At 48.6% G+C, this 16,602-nt stretch overlaps 1 protein-coding gene across 3 annotated transcripts in view; it reads right to left on the reverse strand.

Annotated features, from left to right (window-relative positions):
• The window catches only part of LOC119952139 (gamma-aminobutyric acid receptor subunit alpha-3-like), a 514,541-nt gene that overhangs the window by 294,348 nt on the left and 203,591 nt on the right, over nucleotides 1–16,602 (reverse strand). The gene's annotated exons all lie outside the window — the stretch shown is intronic.

Raw genomic sequence — 16,602 nt, forward strand, 5'->3', positions numbered from 1 at the left:
TGGCAGAACTGGCCACACAGCAAGACTTGCTGGGGTAAAAGTACTTCTCCCGAGAAGAACGCTCAAAGGAAGACACAGAGCTCATTCAAAGGAAGAAACAAAACAAATTAAACTAAGACAATTCACAATGTGGAAAAAAAGAGAATAACAACTGCAATGAAACTGAAGCAATTCATTCTGATGAAGACTGAAGCTGAACATGCTCTCAGTCCAGGGTGTGTTACATTGTTTTTTGGGTTGGGCCAAAACTTTAGGGCAGCAGGGTAGCATGGTGGTTAGCATAAATGCTTCACAGCTCCAGGGTCCCAGGTTCGATTCCCGGCTGGGTCACTGTCTGTGTGGAGTCTGCACGTCCTCCCCCTGTGTGCGTGGGTTTCCTCCGGGTGCTCCGGTTTCCTCCCACAGTCCAAAGATGTGCGGGTTAGGTGGATTGGCCATGCTAAATTGCCCGTAGTGTAAGGTTAATGGGGGGATTGTTGGGTTACGAGTATACGGGTTACGTGGGTTTAAGTAGGGTGATCATTGCTCGGCACGGCATTGGGGGCTGAAGGGCCTGTTCTGTGCTGTACTGTTCTATGTTCTATGTTCTAATATTTCGAACACTTTTCCAGACATCTATACAATATCTTGGACATGTAATTGACAGTAAAGATCTACGTAAAACACCTATAAAAAAAAATGGAAACCATGATGGAGGCCAAAGCTATTCAACTTAGGTAATTCTTAGGGTTAATCAACTACTATGGAAAATTCATCCAGAATTTGGCAACCCTATTTGAACCCTCACATACATTGTTATGTGCAAAACAGGCACGGCAATAGACACACAAGAATGCAAAAATGCATATCAATCTGCAAAAGAAGCACTGGGAAAGTCAGGAATGTTGGGACATTTCAAGCCAAAGTGAATATTACAACTTGCCTGTAATGCTTCACTGTACGGTATTGGAGCGATCGTGGCACATATACTACTTTCAGGGGAAGAAAGACCAATAGTTTTTGCATCTCGTACATTAATAAGTGTAGAATTTAACTTGGCTCAGTTGGAGAAGGAGGCACTTGTGTTTGGTGACGGAAATTTCACCAATGGTCATCCCTTCACATTACTGATGGACTGCAGGCCCTTAACAGCTATTTTTGGGTCACACAAAGATATCGCTTCATTGGCTGCAAGTAGACTCCGACGATGGTCTTTAATAATATTTGCACATTCCTCTGAAATCAAATGCCGCAATCTGAAAATCATGCCAATGCGGAAGCATTATCATGCTTACCTTTACCAGCGAGTCAAATACTATCTATTCATGCTGATATGTTTTAAGGTTCACAGATTGAGAATGTTCTAGTGACTGGAGCTCAAGTCCAAAGACGTACCACAAATGAACCTGTGATGGGAAATGTACTAGAAATGGTATTTTTTAGGATGGAGGATTGCAAGAAAACATCTTGAATCAAAACCGTACATTTCTAGGAGACTCAAATTAATAGCACAGGGCAGATGTCTGTTATGGGGACTGAGAGTAATTATTCCTAAAATTTTGTGACAAATAGTATTGGAAAGACACCCAGGAATAGCTTGAATGAAGGAATTGGCACGACTTTTGGGGTCCAGGAACTGATGCCCAAGTGGAAGAAAAAGTTGGACTGTGCCAGTGATGTGCGCAGGTACAGAATTCACCACACTTGTCCCCATTGCATCCATGGAAGTGGCCTAAAATGCCATGGAAATGTCTGCACATTGACTTTGCTGGTCCAATTGAGAGGCACATGTTCATGGCCATTGTAGATGCACACTCAAGAGTGTCCTGAGGTCGTCATAATGAAGTCGAGCACTGCGGAACAAACCATCGAAAAGCTCAATGAGATCTTTGCAAGATTTGGAAAACCAGAGAAGATCAAAAGCGACAATGGACCACAGTTCATAACCCAAGAGTTTGAAGACTGCTTAACAATTTGTGGAGTTCAACATATTAAGTCAGCACCTTACTACCTGTTCACGAATGGTTTAGCTGAAAGGGTTGTCCAGTCCTGGAAACAGCACTGAAGGCTTCAAAAGGCCAAAGTTGACTTCAGCGCCGTGTGAACATGTTTCTAGCAACCTACCGAAATACGACATATACAACCACACAAAGTTCCCCAGCTTTGCTATCGATGAAAAGGAAGCGGAGAACTACCTTTTGTTTATGCTTGCCGAGGAGACATATGACAGAGTAGAGCAAAACCAACAGCAACATATCTTGAGACAAGAAATGAACTCAAGGGCACATTTGTTTTGACAAGAACAAGTGTTAAGCGCACAGCTACAATACCAATGAGAAATGGGTCCTGCGATGGTATTGGCTCAGACTGGTCCAATATCCTACATGGACCAAACGATAGACAAACTCACGGAGACATCATGTGGAACAATTATTGTCAACACATGTTAGTATGCCATAACTGCCTCAAAAGATAATGGTCTCCGTTCTATCTAACTGTGTAACTTATCTTTCATCGACAGAAGAAGAGATTGAATCAGAAGTACCGGCTATTACTCATCTTCCCTCGGAAAAAGAGACTGTAATCTCATCCAGGGTAGAGACATCTACTGGAGAATCTGACAGTACATCTAAATTTGAGAACGACAAAGTTCCGAAGTGTGCAGGCAATCAGTGAGAAATAAACGGCCACCTGATCTTTCCCACTAGTTAGGGGCCTCTGAGCAACACTGAGCAATATAATCACACCTTTTTGTTCCGTGGCTCCAGCCAAATCGATTGTGTTCTTGACCTGTCTGGAATTTCCTCTTTTTCCATGGGGGTGGGTCTATTGCGAAAACGTGTAATAGTGAAGGTTTATTCAATAAATCTTGGGTAATAAATAGGGTAGCACGGTAGCATGGTGGTTAGCATAAATGCTTCACAGCTCCCGGCTGGGACACTGTCTGTACGGAGTCTGCACGTCCTCCCCGTGTGTGCGTGGGTTTCCTCCGGGTGCTCCGGTTTCCTCCCACAGTCCAAAGATGTGGGTTAGGTGGATTGGCCATGCTAAATTGCCCGTAGTGTCCTAAAAAGAAGTAAGGTTAAGGGGGGGGTTATTGGGTTACGGGTATAGGGTGGATACGTGGGTTTGAGTAGGGTGATCATGGCTCGGCACAACATCGAGGGCCGAAGGGCCTGTTCTGTGCTGTACTGTTCTATGTTCTATGTTCTATCTTGCAAACACACATGCTACGGGCAATCTATTTATTTTGTACTGTTAGTCTAGAGATACAGAATAACCAACTGGTCTGTAGTTGCTGGGATCATCTTTACAGCCTTTTTTAAACAAGGGTGTAATGCTTGTAATTCTCCAGTCCTCTGGCTCCACTAGTTGAAGGAAGACTGAAGATTATGGTCAATGCCTCTGCAATTTCCACTCTCACATCCCTCAGTATCACCTGATCCGGTCTTGGTGCCATATCAACTTTAAGTACAGACAACCTCCTCCTTATCAATTTAAATTACCTCCTTTTTCACCATGGCCTGGTTAACATCCTGAAATCCTTGGTAAAGACGGTGCAAAGTATTTGCCCCATTGAGTCTGCACAGCCCTTGGAAAGGGCACCCTAATTAAGCCCACATCTCCGCCGTATCCCCATAATCCAGTAACTCCACCTAGCCTTTTTAGACACGAAGGGTAATTTATCATGGACAATCCACCTAACGTGCACATCTTTGGACAGTGGGAGGAAACCCACGGAGACACAGGGAGAATACGCAGATTCCGCACAGTGACCCAAGCCAAGTACACTGTGCTACTGTGCCGCCCATGTCTCCTGCCATGTCTCCCGCCTCCTTGTGTAAATTCTAGGTCTCTAATTTTCCCTACTCCCCGCTCCTCCTTTTACTCTTTATTTGGCTGCCAGTCTTTTCTCATAATCCCTCTTTGTTTCTCTCATGGACATTTTTATCTCCAATCTGAATCTTCTGTAATTCCCCTTGGTTCTCACACCTGTCATTGGCATTTTGTTTTCTTTTGCTATCCTGGGAGCTCTGGATTTGTTGTCCTACCTTTCCTTTCAAAGGGAATATACGTTTACTGTGCATGAACCATCTCTTCTTTGAAAGTAGCCATTGTTGAGCTATCTGCCAACCATTGACTCCAGTTTATTTGGTCAAGATCCATTATTACCCCATTGAAGTTGGTTTTCCCACAGTTAATGATTCAAACTCCAGTTTCTTTTTGTCGTTTTTCATAGCTATTCCAAACCTTATGATAAAATGGTCACTGTTCGCTAAATGTTCTCCTGCTGGCACTTGGCTCACCAGGGGCGGGATTCTCCGACCCCCCCCCGCCGGGTCAGAGAATCGCCGGTGGCCAGCGTCAATCCCACCCCCGCCATCTCCCGAAGTCTCCCGTCTCCCGTTAGTCAAGTATTACGGTAGCTGAGAGGACATTTGATGAGGACTCGAATACTGAGGTAGTATGGGCTGAGTTAAGAAACAGGAAAGGTGAGGTCACCCTGTTAGAGATTTTCTATAGGCCTCTGAAAAGTTCCAGAGATGTAGAGGAAAGGATTGCAAAGATGATTCTGGATAGGAGCGGAAGTAACAGGGTAGTTGTTATGGGGGACTTTAATTTTCCAAATATTGACTGGAAATACTGTAGTTCGAGTACTATAGATAGGTCCATTTTTGTCCAATGTGTGCAGGAGAGTTTCCTGACGCAGTATGTAGATAGGCCAACGAGAGGCGAGGCCGTATTGGATTTGGTACTGGGTAATGAACCAGGACAGGTGTTAGATTTGGAGGTAGGTGAGCATTTTGGTGATAGTGACCACAATTCGATTACGTTTACTTTAGCAATGGAAAGGGATAGGTACACACCGCAAGGCAAGAGTTATAGCTGGAGGAAAGGCAATTATGATGCAATGAGGCAAGACTTAGGATGCATCGCCTGGAGAGGAAAAGTGCAGGGGATGGGCACAATGGAAATGTGGAGCATGTTCAAGGAACAGCTACTGCATGTCCTTGATAAGTATGTACCTGTTAGGCAGGGAGGAAGTGGTCGAGGGAGGGAACCATGGGTTACTAAAGCAGTTGAAACACTTGTCAAGAGGAAGAAAAGGCTTATGTAAAGATGAGACATGATGGTTCAGTTAGGGCACTTGAGAGTTACAAGTTAGTTAGGAAGGCTCTAAAGAGAGAGCTAGGAAGAGCCAGGCGAGGACATGAGAAGTCTTTGGCAGGTAGGGTCAAGGATAACGCTAAAGCTTTCTATAGATATGTCAGGAATAAAAGAAGGACGAAGGTAAGAGTAGGGCCCGTCAAGGACAGTAGTGGGAAGTTGTGCGTGGAGTCCGAGGAGATAGGGGAGGTGCTAAATGAGTATTTTTCATCTGTATTCACACAGGAAAAAGACAGTTGTCGAGGAGAATACTGAGATACAGGCTACTTGACTACAAAAGGCTTGAGGTTCATAAGGAGGAGGTATTAGCGATTCTGGAAAGTATGAAAATAGATAAGTCCCCTGGGCCAGATGGAATTTATCCTTGGATTCTCTGGGAAGCTAGGGAGGAGATTGCTGAGCCTTTGGCTTTGATCTTTAAGTCATCTTTGTCTACAGGAATAGTGCCAGAAGACTGGAGGATAGCAAATGTTGCCCCCTTGTTCAAGAATGGGAGTAGAGATAACCCCGGTAACTATAGACCAGTGCGCCTTACGTCTGTTGTGGGAAAAGTCATGGAAAGGTTTATAAGAGATAGGATGTATAATCATCTGGAAAGGAATAATTTGATTAGAGATAGTCAACATGGTTTTGTGAAGGGTAGGTTGTGTCTCACAAACCTCATTGAGTTCTTCGAGAAGGTGACCAAACAGGTGTATGAGGGGTATGAGTTGATGTGGTGTATATGGATTTCAGTAAAGCGTTTGATAAGGTTCCCCACGGTAGGCTATTGCAGAAAATACAGAGGCATGGGATTCAGGGTGATTTAGCAGTTTGGATCAGAAATTGGCTAGCTGATAGAAGAAAAAGGGTGGTGGTTGATGGGAATTGTTCTGACTGGTGTCCAGTTACTAGTGATGTACCACAAGGATCTGTTTTGGGGCTGCTGCTGTTTGTCATTTTTATAAATGACCTGCAGGAGGGCGTAAAGGATGGGTGAGTAAATTTGCAGATGACACTAAATTTGGTGGAGTCGTGGACAGTGCAGAAGGATGTTACAAGTTACAGAGGGACGTAGATAAGCTGCAGAGCTGGGCTGACAGGTGGCAAATGGAGTTTAATGCAGAAAAGTGTGAGGTAATTCATTTTGGAATGAATAACAGGAAGACAGAGTACTGGGCTAATGGTAAGATTCTTGGTAGTGTGGACGAGCAGAGAGATCTCGGTGTCCATGTCCATACATCCCTGAAAGTTGCTACCCAGGTTGAGAGGGTTGTTAAGATGGCTTACGGTGTGTTAGCTTTTATTTGTAGAGGAATTGAGTTTCGGAGCCATGGGGTCATGTTGCAGTTGTACAAAACTCTGGTGCCACCGCATTTGGAGTATTGCGTGCAGTTCTGGTCGCCACATTATAGGAAGGATGTGGAAGCATTGGAAAGTGTACAGAGGAGATTTACATGGATGTTGCCTGGTATGGAGGGAAAATCTTATGAGGAAAGGCTGAAGGATGAGGCTGTTTTCGTGAGAGAGAAGAAGGTTAAGAGGTGACTTAATTGAGGCATACAAAATGTTCAGAGGATTAGATAGTGTGGACGTTGAGAACCTTTTTCCTCAGATGGTGATGTCCAGCACGAGGGGACATAGGTTTAAATTGAGGGGAGATAGATATAGGACAGATTTCAGAGGTAGGTTCTTTACTCAGAGAGTAGTAAGGGCATGGAATGGAATGCCCTGCCTGCAACAGTAGTGGACTTGCCAACACTAAACGCATTCAACTGGTCATTGGATAGGCATATGGACTATAAGGGAATAGTGTAGAGGGACTTTAGAGGGGTTTCACAGGATGGCGCAACATCGAGGGCCGAAGGGCCTGTACTGCGCTGTAATGTTCTATGTTCTAATGTCTCCGGCACCAGAGATTCGGCGGAGGTGGGAATGGCGGCGCGCTGGTCGGCGGGCCCTCCCGGCAATTCTCCGGCCCGCGATGGGCCGAAGTCCCGTCGCTGTCATGCCTCTCCCGCCGGCGTGGATCAAACCACCTACCTTACCGGTGGGACCAGGCAGGCGGGTCCTGGGGTCCTGGGGGGGGGGGGGGGAGGGGGGGGGGGGGCGCGGGGCTATCTGGCCCCGGGGGGTGCCCCCACGGTGCCCTGGCCCACGATCGGGGCCCACCGATCGGCGGGCGAGCCTGTGCCGTGGGGGCACACTTTTCTGTCCGCGTTGGCCATAGCCTTCACCATGGCGGAGGCGGAAGTGACCCCCTCCCCTGCGCATGCGCGGGGATGATGTCAGCAGCCGCTGACGCTCCAGCGCATGTGCGGACTTCCGCCGGCCGGCGGGGTGCCAACCACTCCGATGCGGGCCTAGCCCCTCAATGATAGGGCTTGGCCCCTAAAGGTGCGGAGACTTCCGCACCTTTGGGGCGGCCCGACGCCGGAGTGGTTCACGCCAGTCCATCCAGCCGTGACCCCCCGCCCCGCCGGGTATGGGAGAATCCCACCCCTCATTCCCAAACATCATGTCTAACAGTGCCTTCTTTCTCATTGAACTGGACACTGTAGAACTTTTTTTTAACATATTCTAGGAACTCTGTTCTCCTTCCAGCCTTTTTTCCTCCGCTATCTCAGTTCCTATTCAGAGTCCTCCATTATAACCTCTCTATGAGTCTTGCATCTCTCTGTAATTTCTTTGCAAATTTGTTCCTCGATATCTTTCCCACTAGTTGCCTCTGGGCAGCACGGTAGCGCAGTAGTTAGCACAGTTTCTTCACAGCTCCAGGGTCCCAGGTTCGATTCCCTGCTGGGTCACTGTCTTTGCAGAGTCTGCACGTTCTCCCCGTGTCTGCGTGGGTTTCCTCTGGGTGCTCCGGTTTCCTCCCACTGTCCAAAGATGTGCAGATTAGGTGAATTGGTCATGCTAAATTGCCTTAGTGTCCAAAAGTTGGGTGGGATTACTGGGTTACGGGAAGAGGGTGGAGGTGTGGGCTTCGGTAGGGATCTGTTTCCAAGGGCTGGTGCAGACTCGATGGCCGAATGGCCTCCTTCTGCACTGTAAATTCTATGAAATCTCTGAAATATAATGACATGTTTTCTGTTCCTTACCTCTAGCCAAATAGATTCTGCACGTGACCTCTCTGAAATATCCTCCTTCTTCAGCACTGCAAAGGTCCCCTTAATCAATAGTGCTCTGCCTCCTTTCTGAGTTTTCCTGAACATCCAGGAATATTTAAAAGCTAGTCCTGACCTTCTTTGAGCCAGTTCTCTGTTATAGCAACAACATCATATTTCCACAACGCAATCTGTGCTTGTAACTTTCCAATCTTATTTACAATGCTCCATGCATTCACACACATGCACAGTACCCGAGATTTAGATTTCATACTTTCTTCCTTACTCTGAACCTACCTATTAAATTACTACACCCTAATCTCGTGCTATCTCTCTCAGTATTCTGTGAATCTTGGCATTCCTCTTTGATATTATCTCCTGGTTGGCACATTCATGCCATGTTAGTTCAAAGCCTTCCCAATATTCCACCCATCTCTGGGGCAGCATGATGGCATAGTGGTTAGCACTGCATATCACTGTGCCAGGAACCTGGGCTCAATTCCTGTCTTGGATGACTGTCTGTGTGGAGTTTGCACTTTCTCCCATGTCCGCGTGGGTTTCCTCTGGCTGCTCCGGTTTCTGCCCACAGAATGGCATCTCCTGTTCATGTGCAACAGGCCAGAGGGGCTGAATGGGCTTCCTCCTGTTCCACTGTAACAGGTACAAGGGGCTGAATGGCCTTCTCCTATTCCTGTGTAACAAGCTCGAGGGCCTGAATGGACCTTCTCCTGTTCCTATGTAGCAGGCTCAGGGGCTGAATGGCCCCCTCCTGTTTCTGTGCAACAGGCTCGAAAGGCTGAATGGCCTCCCCCTATTCCTGTTTCAGAAGCTCGAGGGGTGAGTTTTGAGAACATCACAGCAATTTTTCAGAAAGGAGACGACAGCTGAATATCAAAGAGAAGAGAAATAATTTCCTCAGTCACGTTGCAGGGTGATAATATCATCTTTGCCAGCAATTTTGAAAAACCCGAGGGTCGACAAGTCCCCTGGGCCAGATGGGATATATCCAAGGATTCTTTGGGAGGCAAGGGATGAGATTGCAGAGCCTTTGGCTTTGATCTTTGGGTCCTTACTGTCCATGGGGATAGTGCCAGAGGACTGGAGAGTGGCAAATGTTGTTCCTTTGTTCAAGAAAGGGAATAGGAATGACCCTGGTAATTATAGGCCAGTTAGTCTTACTTTGGTGGTCGGTAAGTTAATGGTAAAGGTCCTAAAGGATAGGATTTATGACCATTTGGAAAGATGCAGCTTAATCCGTGATAGTCAACATGGAATCGTGAAGGGTAAGTCTTGCCTCACAAATTTGATTGAATTCTTTGAGGAGGTAACTGAGCGTGTAGATGAACGTAGAGCAGTTGATGACGTAAACATGGATTTTAGTAAGGCGTTTGATAAGGTTCCCCATGGTCAGCTCATGAAGAAAGTAAGGAAGTGTGGGATAGAGGGAAATTTGGCCAATTGGATAAGTAACTGGCTATCACATAGAAGACAGAGGGTGGTGGTGGATGGAAAATTTTCAGACTGGAGACCAGTTACCAGCAGTGTACCACAGGGATTAGTGCTGGGTCCTCTGCTATTTTATCAATTTTTATCAATGACTTGGAGGAGGGGGCTGAAGGGTGGGTCAGTAAATTTGCTGATGACACCAAGATTGGTGGAGTAGTGGATGAGGTGGAGGGCTGTTGTAGGCTGCAAAGAGACATTGATAGGATGCAGAGCTGGGCCGAAAAATGGCAGATGGAGTTTAACCCTGAGAAGTGCAAGGTAATTCATTTTGGTAGGACAAATTTGAATGCGGATTACAATGGCTGGGTTCTGAGGAATGTGGAGGAACAGAGATATCTTGAGGTTCATGTCCACAGATCTATGAAGGTTGCCACTCAAGTGGATAGAGCCGTAAAGAAGGCTTATAGTGTGTTAGCATTTATTAACAGGGGGCTTGAGTTTAAGAGCCACGGGGTTATACTGCAACTATATATGAAAAATGAAATGAAATGAAAATCGCTTATTGTCACGAGTAGGTTTCAATGAAGTTACTGTGAAAAGCCCCTAGTCACCACATTCCGGCGCCTGTTTGGGGAATTGAACCGTACTGCTGGCCTGCCTTGGTCTGCTTTCAAAGCCAGTGATTTAGCCCAGTGTGCTAAACAGCCCCATGACCCTGGTAAGACCACATTTGGAGTATTGTGTGCAGTTCTGGTCACCTCATTATAGGAAGGATGTGGAAGCATTGGAAAGGGTGCAAAGGAGATTTACCAGAATGCTGCCTGATTTGCAGGATGGTCTTATGAGGAAAGGTTGAGGGAGCTAGGGCTTTTCTCTTGGGAGTGGAGGAGGATGAGAGGCGACTTAATAGTGGTTTATAAGATGATGAGGGGATAGATAGAGTGGACAGTCAGAGACTATTTCCTCGGGTGGATGTAGCTGTTACAAGGGGGCATAACTAGAAGATTCAGGGTGGGAGATATAGGAGGGATGTCCGAGGTAGGTTCTTTACTCAGAGAGCGGTTAGGGTGTGGAATGGACTGCCTGCTGTGATAGTGGAGTAGGACACTTTAGGAACTTTCAAGCGGTTATTGGATAGGCACATGGAGCACACCAGAATGACAGGGAGTGGGATAGCTTGATCTTGGTTTCGGACAATGCTCGGCACAACATCAAGGGCCGAAGGGCCTGTTCTGTGCTGTACAGTTTTATGTTCTATGTTCTATGAACGCAGATCCCAGCGGCAAATAACAAAAAAAAAAGAAAATTTTATGAAAATATGTTCCAGGAACTGTTGAGAAATGGACATCAGTGGCAGGAAGAATGTTGGCATTAGGAGGATTTCAAACTATCAGAGGGAAGCCCCAGGCAACCCAGAAAATCTGTCAAGACCTGAAGAAATAATAACATGTATTCATATTCCAGATGAGAAAGCTTATCAAGAAAGTCTGCTGCAATCTCCAGCATCAGCTTCTCCAACCTATTCATGTGGGGGCACATTCAAATAATTCTCACACTCAACACGGTGGTGGGTGGGATTGCCGGGGTGGGGGGGGGGGGGGGGGGGGGTAAATGTTTGAGAAAGCATTAAAATTGACTTTCAAAACAAAAGCTGAGGTATGGAAGAAACATCTTGCTGAGAAAAAGAGGCACAACAATAAATTAATAATAAATTAATAATAAATAAAGATGACATGCAAGTGTGAAAAGATGGGAGTGTGTGTTCCCAGCCCTTTCCCAGTCTCAGGGTGCTTACTCATTCACCCTCAGCCACTGGGACACACAGTGCATGTTGGTGTGTGGGGTGAGGGTGAATGAGAACCATGAGAGTGGCGGCGAGCCAGACAAACACTCTCCCTTCTCTCCCCCTCACACACAACACACACACACAGACATACACACTCGCATACACAAACACACAGGCATATATACACACACAGACACACAGATACACACACAGGCATACACACATTCACACAGAGGCATGCACACATTCACACAGAGGCATACACACATTCACACACACACAGACACACACACACAGGCATACACACATTCACACACACACAGGCATACACACATTCACACAGAGGAATACACACATTCACACACACACAGACACACACACACAGGCATACACACATTCACACACACACAGGCATACACACATTCACACAGAGGAATACACACATTCACACACACACAGACACACACACACAGGCATACACACATTCACACACACACAGGCATACACACAGAGGCATACACACGTTCACACACACACAGACACACACACACAGGCATACACACATTCACACACACAGGCATACACACATTCACACACACAAACACTCACACGCAGACATACACACACACACACACAGACAGACACAGACATACACACACTCACAGACATACACACACAGACATACACACACACAGACATACACAGACCTTCATATTGACACAGACGTACACACAAACTCACATACAGACATACACATAAGCACACACTCACACACACATAAACATACACACACAATCACACACTCTCACACAGACATACACACACTCTCTCTCACACACACACAAAGACACACTCTCACACCTTCACACTCATACACACACAGACATACACACACAGACATTCACAAAAACACAAGATACGCACACATTACGCATGATCTGCCAGATGTTTACGCCGGCGGGATATTCCTGTCACACGCCGCGCACGGTTTTCCTGGCGATGAGGAATGCGGTCAACAGGAAATCCCGTTTACAATTGCGGAGTCGGTAAATCCGGAACTAAAAAACACGAGGCGGGTTGGTCGGTATATCCTGTCCATAAACAACACCGTCACACGCAAACGCACTTACTTATCCACCCATCCTCATCCTCACTCATCACCCTCATTCACTCTTACTCATCCATGCTCACTCACCAACCCTCAATCACTCACCCTCAATCACTCACTCACTCATCCTCACCATCACTCACCTACCGATCTGCACACTCACTCACTTACCAACCCAACATAACTCACTCACCTACCCTCACACACCCACCCATCCTCACTGTCACCCGCTCATCCACCCACACCTCTCTCACCCACCCACCCATCCTCACTGTCACCCACTCATCCACTCACACCTCTCTCACGCACCCACCCATCCTCACTGTCACCCGCTCATCCACCCACACCTCTCTCACCCACCCACCCATCCTCACTGTCACCCACTCATCCACTCACACCTCTCTCACGCACCCACCCATCCTCACTGTCACCCACTCATCCACTCACACCTCTCTCACCCACCCACCCATTCGCACTCATCCAACCCCACACTTCAATCACTAAACTTGCTGGTGGTAGGGGTAGGTACGTTGTGAGCGGAAGAGTGAGACCTGGACTGAAGACTGAATGGTGGTGCACAGGAAGAGGAAGCTCCACAAATATCCCCATCCTCAATGATGGAGGAGCCTAAGCAAATCTGTGCAAAAGACAAAGTTAAAGCACTTGCAACAAGCTTCAGCCACAAGTGCCAAATGGATGATCCATCTCGGTCTCCTTCAGAGGTCTACAGATCATGGGTGGCACAGTGATTAGCACTGCTGCCTCACACCGCCAGGGACCTGTGGTAGTCACCCCTGTTGTATATATCACATATGAGGTAATACGTTAAGGCTCCTGTACTACAGGTACGGGGGTAGATCCCTACCTGCTGGCTCCGCACAGTAGGTGGAGTATAAATGTGTGTGCTCTCCGAACAGCAGCCATTTCGGCAGCAGATGCGGGGATGCACAACTCTGCTTAATAAAGCCTCGATTACTCTCTACTCTCGTCTCATCGTAATTGATAGTGCATCAATTTATTACGCAGAGATTTTACAACAATGGACCTCTGCATCAAGCCAGATCGCCTGCAGCTGCTCCCTCAAGCAGACAACACCAAGTCGGCCTTCGCCCATTGGCTAGCTTGCTTTGAAGCCTACATCGGATCTGCGACAGAACCACCCTCAGAGGCACAGAAGCTCCAGATCCTGTATACGCGGCTGAGCTCCAATATCTTTCCCCTCATCCGGGACGTGCCCACCTACTCTGAGGCCATGGTGTTACTGAAAGAGAACTACACCCAGCAAACCAACAAACTCTACGCCAGGCACCTCCTGTCCACGCGGCATCAACTCTCCGGTGAGTCTGTGGAAGATTTCTGGCGTGCCCTGCATTCCCTGGCAAGGGACTGCGATTGCCAGGCCGTTTCGGCCATTGAAAATTCTGAACTCCTAATAAGGGATGCTTTTGTTACGGGCATAGGGTCGGCGTACATCCACCAGCGCCTCTGAGAAGGGGCTACCCTCGACCTCGTGGCGAACAAGAAACTCGCAATCTCACTAACGGTCGTCTCCCGTAATGTACAGGTGTACGCCCCAGACCGCACGGCGCCCCTCCTCCTGGACATTGTGGACCCCACCAGCGAACACCCCATCATGGACCCCACCAGCAACCGCCCCCAGCCAACCCCAAGCCTGCGCCGTGCAGCAGCCATCCAACCCCGAGGGACCCAAGTGCTATTTCTGCGGACAGACAAAGCACCCCCGGCGGCGCTGCCGGCGCGGAGCGGACTCTGCAAGGCCTGTGGGAAGAAAGGACATTTTGCTGCTGTGTGCCAGGCCCGCTCGATCACCGCTGTAACCAGGCCCATTGTTCCTGCACCACCCACGTGCGACCCGTGGGCGCCGCCATTTTCGCCCCTTCAACCCATCTTCCTCGTCTCAGACCACATGCCCGTGGGCGCCACCATCTTGCTTGCCTCAGGACACGTGTGGCCCATGGGCGCCGCCATCGTCCCCCCACCAGACCTCGTGCGGCCCATGGGTGCTGCCATCTTTAACGCCGCCCGCCACGTGCGCCCTGTGGGTGCCGCCATCTTCCCCGCCTCAGGAGCCCTGCTCTTCGGGCAACTCTTCAGGCCGCTAATTGCCTGCAACCGCCGCCGACCAGCAGGGTCCTTCCAACACCAGCTCCAGATTGCCTCCATCACGATCAACCAGTCCTGACCGCACAACCTCGCAACCGCGTCGACGAAGGTCAAGGTCGATGGGCACAAGACATCATGCCTTCTTGGCTCCAGGAGCACAGAGAGCTTCATCCACCCCGATACAGTAAGGCGCTGCTCCCCCATTAACCAGAGGATCTCCCTGGCCTCTGGATCTCACTCCGTGGAGATTCGGGGGTACTGCACCACCACCCTCACCATGCAGGACGTAGAGTTCAGCAACGTCCGGCTCTACATCCTCCCCAACCTTTGCGCTGCCTTGCTGCTCAGCCTGGACTTCCAGTGCAACCTCCAAAGTCTAACCCTGAAATTTGGCGAGCCTCTGCCACCCCTTACTGTTTGCGGTCTCACGACCCTTAAGGTCGACCCGCCTTCTCTGTTTTCAAACCTCACCCTGGATTGCAAACCCGTCATCACCAGGAGCAGACGGTACAGCGCCCAGGACAGGACCTTCATCAGGTCTGAGGTCCAGCTGCTGCTGCGGGAAGGTATTATCGAGGCCAGCAACAGCCCCTGGAGAGCCCAAATGGTAGTGGTGAAAACTGGGGAGAAAAACAGGATGGTCGTTGACTACAGTCAGATAATCAACCGGTGCACGCAGCTCGATGCGTACACCCCCCCCCCCCCCCCCCCCCCCCCCCTTTCCCCCAACGGATATCTGATATGGTCTATCAGATTGCACAGTACCGGGTCTTCTCAACAGTGGACCTGAAATCTGCCTACCACTAGCTCCCCATTCGCAAAGCGGACCACCCATACACGGCGTTTGAAGCGGAGGGCCGCCTTTACCACCTCCTTAGTGTTCCCTTCGGTGTCTTCCAACGGCAGATGGACCGAATGGTTGACCGGTACGGACTTCGGGCCACCTTCCCATACCTGGATAGCATCAACATCTGCGGCCACGAGCAGCAGACCACGACGCTAACCTTTCCAAATTCCTCCAACTGCCAAATTCCTCAACCTAACGTACAACAAGGAGAAGTGAGTGTTCAGCACCAAACGCTTAGCCATCCTTGGCTATGTGGTGCAAAACAAAGTTCTAGGGCTCGACCCCGATCGCATGCACCCCCTCATGAAATTCCCCCTCCCCACTGCCCCAAGGCCCTGAAACGATGCCTGGGGTTATTCTCTTACTACGCCCAGTGGGTCCCTAACTAAGCGGACAAGGCCCGCCCACTCATTCATTCCACTGTTTTCCCCCTGACGGCTGAGGCTCACCAGGCCTTCAACCGCATCAAGGCCGCGATGCACGCGGTCGACAAGACGCTCCCCTTCCAAGTCGAGAGCGATGCATCAGATGTTGCTCTGGCCGCCACCCTCAACCAGGCAGGCAGGCCCGTGGCATTCTTTTCACGCACCCTCCATGCCTCCGAAATCCGGCATTTCTCTGTCGAGCAGGAGGCCCAAGCCATCGTAGAAACTCTGCGACATTGGAGGCATTACCTGGCTGGCAGGAGATTCACTCTCCTCACTGCCTTCATGTTCAATAACACAGTGGGGCAAGATCAAAAATGATAAAATCTTGATTATACGGTAAGGCTACAGGTACGGGGGTAGATCCCTGCCTGGTGGCTCTGCCCAGCAGGTGGAGTATAAATATGTGTGCTCACCGAGCTTCAGCCATTTCGGCAGCAGCTGCAGGAGGCAACACATCTCTGCTTAATAAAGCCTCAATTACACTCTACTCTCGTCTCGTCGCAATTGATGGTGCATCAGGACCCGAATTCGATTCCAAACTCAGGTAACTGTCTTTCTCCACCTTCTCCACCGCACTGAATTCCACTCACTCCAAGTACCTGACCTGCACACTTAGATGAATAGAATCC

The sequence above is a fragment of the Scyliorhinus canicula genome, chromosome 17, assembly GCF_902713615.1.
Source record: "Scyliorhinus canicula chromosome 17, sScyCan1.1, whole genome shotgun sequence".
NCBI lineage: Eukaryota > Metazoa > Chordata > Chondrichthyes > Carcharhiniformes > Scyliorhinidae > Scyliorhinus > Scyliorhinus canicula.